This window comes from Catharus ustulatus, chromosome 3, assembly GCF_009819885.2.
Source record: "Catharus ustulatus isolate bCatUst1 chromosome 3, bCatUst1.pri.v2, whole genome shotgun sequence".
Lineage (NCBI taxonomy): Eukaryota > Metazoa > Chordata > Aves > Passeriformes > Turdidae > Catharus > Catharus ustulatus.
In genome coordinates, this window is record NC_046223.1 from 33,254,722 (window position 1) to 33,263,027 (window position 8,306).

Here is an 8,306-nt window from a genome sequence, read left to right on the forward strand (position 1 = left end):
TGGTGCAGTATTTGGGAATGTTGTCCTGGTCACACTCATCCTGAGGAAAGCTGGGTGTGAGTGATAGGTCTGCCTGAGCAAGGAGCAGCTCCCTTCTGGCCCCTCCACTGCCCCAGCTGCAGGTCACACCCCACACCCCTTGTACCCACAGCCTTCCATCTGGGCAGGGGTAGAAATCCAGCCCAGTCGAAAGCCTGAAGCAAAATATAAACCCTTTCTCCTCAAGGAACACATTCCTACAGTGGAGTGGTGGGTGTTGTTCAAACATTGCAAAATAATGCCTTTTCCTTCGCTTTTTCTGTATTTTTTTACAATTGTTGCAGAGGGATTTTTGAAGAAACAAATACCCATCCAAAGTAACTGGAGTTCCCCTTATTCAGGATGCAGTTGCCAAAAATGCCTTCCAAGACACAGGGCGAATTCAACCTCCCCCAGGAAGAAGGGGATATTTCAATAACTGAAGGTAAAGCAAATTTAAAGTTCCCGGAGGCAGGGACCGCTTCCGACTCTGTCCCAGTTCACTGGGAACAGCTACGTCTTTATGCCAGGCCTCTGCACCTCAGACCAGCAGCAAGCAGATTAACTCATTCAATCCTTTCATTTGGTGGAAGGTCTTAGGTGCCTTTTCCTCTCACGCTAGATAAACGTTCTATGAATGAAGGTAGCTCTACTGCAAATAAATTCCAATTCTAACACTCCTCTGGATGGACAAAATCCCTCTAGCTGCTGCTTTGAGAAAAGTTCCCCACAGAAACCCCACAAAAAACATTAAATCCATGAGTGGCAAGGGGCAGCCTTATCCCCGTAAAGTTACAATGTACTGTAAATAATGTACAGAACCCAGCTTCTAAAATTACCACTATGGGATTGCTCATCTCGTTTTATGTTTCATCTGGATCCTGTGATCTTCCCACCTGCCAACATCCTGTTACCAGGAGAGCAGTGTATGTGAAGTTTGTGCAAATGGTCATGTACTTGCTGAATTCTGGCACCAGCAAGGACATTCATGAGCCTTCCATGTTAACTTTACACCGTAATAAATACTGACATTGCTAGAGAATCTGCAGTGTTCGTGCTAAGCACTGCTCACCAAAAAAGCAAATCTGTCTGTGTCACAGCTACGCTTCTTTATTAGCCTTGTTAGGCTCCCATGTCCATGGCCCCTGAGACAGAAAGACAGTATCAACAGGCAGGATTTTAAATATGGAATACCTAAAAGCACGAGCCCCACGTTTAGGAACTTAAGGAAAGATGCGTGATTTGCAAAGAGGCAGGGTGATGACTTATTTGGAGCTGTGAGATGCTGAGAACTTTTAAGAATAATTTAGGACTTTATCTTGCAGATTGAACTCGGTCAATGATTTGGCATTGACTTCAAAGGGCATAAGATCAAGCCTTATTTAGGGGCTCAAAATACAAAATTAGGAGCCTAAATTTAGGCATCCATGTTTTAATACCTTGACCTGTGTTAGTAATACCCTTCATCTAATCCCTCTATTTAGCCTGAAAAGAGACAAGTGTCAATAACTTTTTTACTGGCTTGCCTAAGAGAACCAGTGTCAAGAAAACTCATTACCCGCACTTCGTTTATTTTTAATCCCCTCTCTCAGATCCCCAAAATAACAGCCGGAGCAATGTTAGTGGAGGAGCTCAGACTCACTTTGAAATTGGAAGAGGAAATGTGAGAAATGTGGACATCAAAAAACAAATTAAACAAAACAATATTTTCTTAGTATTCCATCTTGTGGGCAAGTCCAGGGGGGATAATCCAAATTAGGAGAGAAGTCAGAGAAACAAAGAGTAATTTTAAGCATTTTAGTGCCAGAGCTATTTCTTAACACACGGCTCACTCACTGATTTCAAATATAGTCCCTCAGCGCAGAGCATGGAGGACAGCACGAGAAAAATGAACATTTTGGTACGGCCTTCTAGCAGATAGGGAAAAAAGGCCACAGTGGAGTGAACTATTGAGAGAAGCAACCAGGTGAACCGGTCCTAAACATCCTGAGGTATTTCAGGTGTTTCTTTCCCTGTAAGAAATCACGGGGACACAAGATGCAGTAACCAAGCTATGGCCAAGTTGGCTGCAATGGTCGCAAGACGGTGAATCAATTAACTGCATGAATCTTATTATAGTGATTATTTTTGTGTCAGTGGCACTAACAAGGAAGGGAGCAGCTGTAGGTATAACAAAAGGTTGCTCCTCTGAGATGCTTTGCCGACGCTCCCTCTGCTGTGATGCAAATAGAATACATGTGATGGGTAAGGGCAGCGCTCAGCTCGGATCTGCAGGCATTAGAGATGCCCATGCACCACCCACTGGCAGTTTCACTTACCTCTGTCACTCAGGAGTTTCCCAAAGACATTCAGCTTCTGGGAGGAGAGAAAAATGCTCATGAATGCACAGCATCATCACTCATTCTGTCCTTCTGGGTTGATTTTGTTCCCTGGATGCTTTCCCATAGTCAATAATCACATCATGTTATGAGGAGTTGTATCCCTTTCCTTACTCTTCGTCTGTTTTCCTGTCACTGACTGGATCTTTGTATCATCCTTTTGCAGCAAGCAGCAGAGGCAGTGACAAGGGAGTGGAGGTAACAGGACAGGTCCTCAACGGTCAGCAGGATTGTTTTAACATCTATAGAGAGATCAAGAAACTCAAAACAGCTCTTCCTGCCAAAACGATATGTAATGTCAGCTTAAGGGTACAGTCATCTTGACCCTGGCTTATATTTCCCTGGCTAATAGATCTGGTAGGAATACACACACACGGTTTTTGTGATAGTACTTCACCTTACACTTACATCACATTCCCTGGAGAAGTATCTGATGGGGCAGCCTTACTTATTAAATCATTTCCTGGAGGGGAGAATTCATTTGGGCTCATTTATTATCATTTGTCCTGGAGCTCATATTTTACGTTCTGAGTATAAGGAGTGGGTGTTATTCATGGCTATGGGTCTAAGAACCAAATGCTAATTTCAGGAGAACTGTTCTATTGTCTGAGGTTGATCACTTGATGTTTGTCCCAGGTGCTAGACACATGTTGCTTGCTGAAGGAGATACGGCTTGATCTCGGATTTTGACATTTTGGTAAGTACCAAACAAAAATAAAACTAAACTTAAGTATGCCTATCCCTCTCCTGCAAATCAAGTGGCATTTAGCAATATTGACTTGAACAATAAATAAATATATTCAACAATCCAATCAGAACAACCGCAGTGAGTACCAAATGAGTACAATAACAGAAACACAGAAGTTGGACAGTCCTCTGCATATGCAGTCCTCTGCAAAGACAAGCAAACAGGACTTCAGTCCAGAGGAACCCACAAAGCATCTATTCTGCATTCCATGGGCCTCAGAGTCCCCCCAACACCTCTCATTGCACTTCAGAGCTGTAGCAAAGGCCAAATACCACAAACACAACTCACCACCAAAAGGGAAGGGGGAAAGGCTCTCTCCAAAGTCCTGGCAGTGGCAGGGTGTGGTTTGCACCAGTGTCCCACACAACTGTCACCACAATTACTGCCAAAGACAAAGGTAGCAAGCCCCAAACAGTAGTGTCTATCTGATGCAGAAAGAACTGCCTCCTACCCACAGATCTGACAGCCAGAATAAATTCTGGGGACACGGGAAATGTATATGTACCAAAACAATACCTGTGCCTCTTCCCCAGTAATTAGGGTCTGAGGTAGGGAATCTCCCCATCCCCAAACACCACTTCCCCACAGGTGACTGGAGACATCCTTGCACCATTTCCTCCTCCCACCCCCTTTCCCACAAGTAACTTGTGACCCAGTTTCACCTCCACAAATGACCTGGGACCTGACCTCTTCAGGAAATCCTGCCCACTCAATTGTGCGGGCTATAAACCCCAACCAAAGGATGCTCCAATAAAATCTGCAGCTGGATGCCAGTTAAATATTTTCATACTTATGTTAGATTATTATCTGACGTGTAAACCACAAACCATACATACAATTGCAAGGTTTTCATCTCAGAGGTATATTAGTGTCTGGCTCGACACTCTAAAAACATGCAATTTTTAAAAAAATAACAGATCCTACAAATTGTTTTGGATAAATGGAAATTTTATAACTCTTTTCAATTGTAGTTTACACAAGATTGTATTTCAGTTTTGTGAAGATCTTAAGTAGAGCATATTGAATACAGTTCTGTGAGCAATTTCATGAAAGCATATTGGGTTGGTCAAAGCAGGGGAGTTTTCTTAAATTCCTTCCGTCTTTAGACTCCACAAATGCCCACACACCTTGGTAGCTGTCTGCCCAGAACCACACCTTCACACCCCAAAAAAGGTTGGGCAACAACCCAACTAATTAAAGATCAAAATAAAGGCAAATAGTCTGTTAGAATGCTCCTAAATTGTCCAGCTCTCAGTCTCTTGGGGGAGCACTTCTCAGCTCTGGAGCTGAAATGCAGGCTGTACAGCATTTCTTGAGAAAAGAAGCTGAGAGAGAACCTTCCTCATCCTTGGGCATTCATCGGCCTCCTCCTTGCTAATTGTGATTTCTCAAATTCTTTTTTCTTCTTAGCATTTCAAAACTGAGTTCTGAGGCCAAATTTTGGAGGAAGGAACTTTGGTCCAAAACAGTTTTAACTTGAGACAACAGTTCACTAGTGCCAGTTCTGGGAAAACTTCACTTACAACAGTAGGACAAAATGTAGCCAAGGCTTAGAATGCCTGAGATGTCAGAAAGGCCTCCTTTCTTACAAATACGATATTCATAAATAGAACTACTTTTGAAGAAGATTGGCAAAATCTGAATTGGGCAATCGGTTTTCTGATGTCACCAATTCACAGAAAGGTCAATATTAAAAGCCCAAATGATTTAAAACAAAAGCCATAGAGACAGCTACTCATACAAATGCCATCCATCAACAAAATTAAGTTCGAACATATGATCATGTTTCGTCATTTCCAGCTTATTTTCTGCTCATTTGAAAAGAAATGGTTTTTCTGGAACTAAACTATAGGTCAAAGAGCATAGGTTTTGACATCTATAGTTTGATAGAGAAATTGCTTTTCAGTATTATATGTATTCCCAAATATACAATATTAACTCTTTTAAAGGCCAATGGACAGAGGAAGGGCTGTGAGTTTGTAAATCACCAGTGAATCTAAAATATTGTCTGAAAAGACAGTGCAGGTTTACCCCCCTACCCTTCCTGGACATTTCACAAGGGTTGAGTTGAAGGTGGACAAGCATCCATCTCTACTTGTGTTGCAGTGTTGGAAAATCCTTTACAAACTCATTGCTCACATTGCAGGACAGCACAGGACCATCAGGACAGTGCTCCAAACCTGCTCAGGGCAGTACTGTCTTGTCATTGCAATGTGAGGCAGCAGCAGTCATGAAAGGGCGGGCCACCTCCCTAGCAAAGGAAAATCCATAGCCCTTGCTCCTAAACTATTTCCTATAAAGTACCTAAGTTTCTCTTTGCTGAAAGTGACTCATAAAACAGCTTTACAGGAATGCATTTATGTGGAGAGCCCATGTCCTGAGCCAACCAGCTTGCCCATACAAGAGAAGCAGGCCAGTTAGAATAAAGTTTCCTTCACCCTTTAGAAACAGCAGCATGCCATTTCTTTCCATCTTCCTTTCTCATTTAGACACTCAAAAGATGGAAAATCCCCAAAACACCCTCTCTACCCTGAACTAAATAAATGTTTAAACCACTTTACCTTTTAATGCTCATGACCCTGAAGCTTGGATGGCAAAAAGCCATCCTGCTCATCCAAAATACCTTTATGCCACAGCTGGAGTTGTGTGCCATTCATTTTGGGGAGGTTAATTTTTATGTCTCCCAGTGCCATGCACAGTGCTGTGCTGGGGCCCCAGGACACACCTGCCACTAGGACAAGACAACTGTTCACTGAGGCAACATCCCAGGTACAGTCACTGGCTGGAGACCAGGGCTGTCAGCAAAACAACTTTTGCTTTACTCAACATCAGGCCAGTTAGGTGAAATAGCATGAGCTGAATTCCGTTTTCAAAGAAAATGATTGCACAAACCAGTGCTATCTGTGAAAACAAATAATTAAGCAAACGAAGCCAGGCAGGAAACTTGGTGCAAGAATAAGTGTGTTTCATGAAGCTAGCTATGGCTAGCTAGCTAGCCTGGCTCTGGAGACCTGCAGTCCTGTCTCTGACACATTTGCTCAGTCTCCTCTTTGCACAGTGACACATTTCACTGCATTTCATTTGAGGAGTTTGCTTTGATCTTTCATGGTTCTCAGCAGAAGGACCCTGTGCAATGGTGAATGGCTCCAGCTGCTAAGCTCTGCTGATGCATCATTTAGACCTGTGGTTTAGCTGGCCTTTTCTCCTTGAAAAGAAGGTATCTTTACAGTTCTTGAAGGGAAGAAGTGAATTCTAGAAGAGAGATAACTTACTTGTTCTGTGTTTCGGTTCTTTCACTGTTGAGCATACCCGCTGTGCGTGTATCCTTGTTCCTGGCCTTTTTGGGGCTGAAGAGAGGTCTGTGCACCCAAGACTGGGCTGGGCAGAGTGCATGATGAGAACATGATGCAGAGCTTGCTAGAGGAGGTGCTGGTAGAAGGTCTGCAGCTCTTCACCCAAGGGATGGTGTCTGGAGAATTCCATGGGAGGAAGACAGCCTTCCAGTTCACTAGGTAACAGCACCTTTAATGCAGTAAGAGACATTGAGAAGCCCAAGGGCTACCACCTTGAAGAATGAAGTTGTTGCCAAGGGAGTTGCCTTCTTTAATAACATGCATTCTTGACCCAGGTGCAGACCATGTGGAGTCTGGCCTCACTGCTGGACAGCATCCTGTGTGACAGAGAGCTGAGGTTGGTGGCTGGGGGCTCATGCCAGGTTTCAGTCAAAAGCACTTGCCTTTTATTTTGTTCCAGACTGAGCAGTGTAAATGAAAGAACTGCATCAGCCAGTGCCAATTTCATCCAGTCAAAAGTTTGTCAAATAAGTACGGGTCAAAATTCATTAAGCAGCTGCTGAGGTTGCCTGAGCTGGCTGCGTTTTTCTCCAACAACATGCATATGTGCTCCAGAGAGTATCTATTGGGTCAGCTACCTGTTCTCCCACATCCAGGACTCATTCTGGCCAGGGGAGGACCGAGAGGCTCATGCTGATACTGCTTTCCTGGCACCTCTATATCTGGACTTTTGGAAGAATGAAGGCCTCTGGTGGGGCCATCACTAAGGCAGGCTCCCAGCGCAGGAGTGATCTCCTCCCCAGACATGGCCAGGTAGCAGAAACCAGACAAGAATCTGGATGTGGGACACATGGATGTTCCTGCACAGACAGACAACAGTTAGATGGAGGCATCCAAGCACACAGCTGGAGCCAGCCAGCACAGCACCTCTGTGCCTTCTTTCAGAAGGTGGAATGTGGTCTGTCATTGTAGACACTTTAGGGACAGTCACCTGTTGGCAAACAGGAAAAAACTAACCAGGATGGTTTAATGCTGCCTGCTCCTGTCCTGAAGGCACCAAAGCATGTCCAGCCCTAAAGCACTGAAAGATTAAAACCAAAAGAGTCAGCTGCATCCCAGAAGACTGCTACATGTTTTACTCTGACCACCACTGGTCATGCCTAGGCCAACATGGAAGGTGACCCCACAAGAGATGCACACATCTCTGCTGGAAGAACAGAGGCAGAGTGGGGTAGAAAGGGTCAGGATGGATCTTCCAAAACACTTTCCTCTGGAGGAAATTAATTCCCTAATAGCATTCTGTGCTAGAGCAAGACTAGTAACTACAGAACTGAAAATTAATTATTGATTAGTTAGGAGTAAAACAAGCGTGACTCAATGTGATTTGTTACAGGCAAACAGAATAAAGTCCAAACTGCGCATATACAAACCTGAAGGTTTAAAAAGGCCAGTTTTCAAAGTGGAAAACAGTTCAGCTTTGAGCTAAATGAGATGGGAGAGAAACACAAACAGAAAGAACAGAATAGTTATGTAATTGAATATTTTTATTGGTGCTGATATATCATAATTGAGAAAGAAGAGTGGTTTGGAGGGAAAATAAAGCAATAATTAAATATGTAGATGTTGATCTCTGTATGGATTTGTGTATATGTAGATATAGGGGAAGAGAGAAACTAGTAGCAATAATTAGTGCCACTTAATTGATTGCAATTGTATAAAATTGACATGGGGAGCAAAAGCACATTGAAAATGTAAGTGAACAAGAGATTTAAGGACAGTAAGACAGCTTTTTTAAGCAGAGTAAAAGCAAAGGATATCAAAAACTAATTCTAGACAATTACTTTTAGATTGAACCCACACAAAAACCCC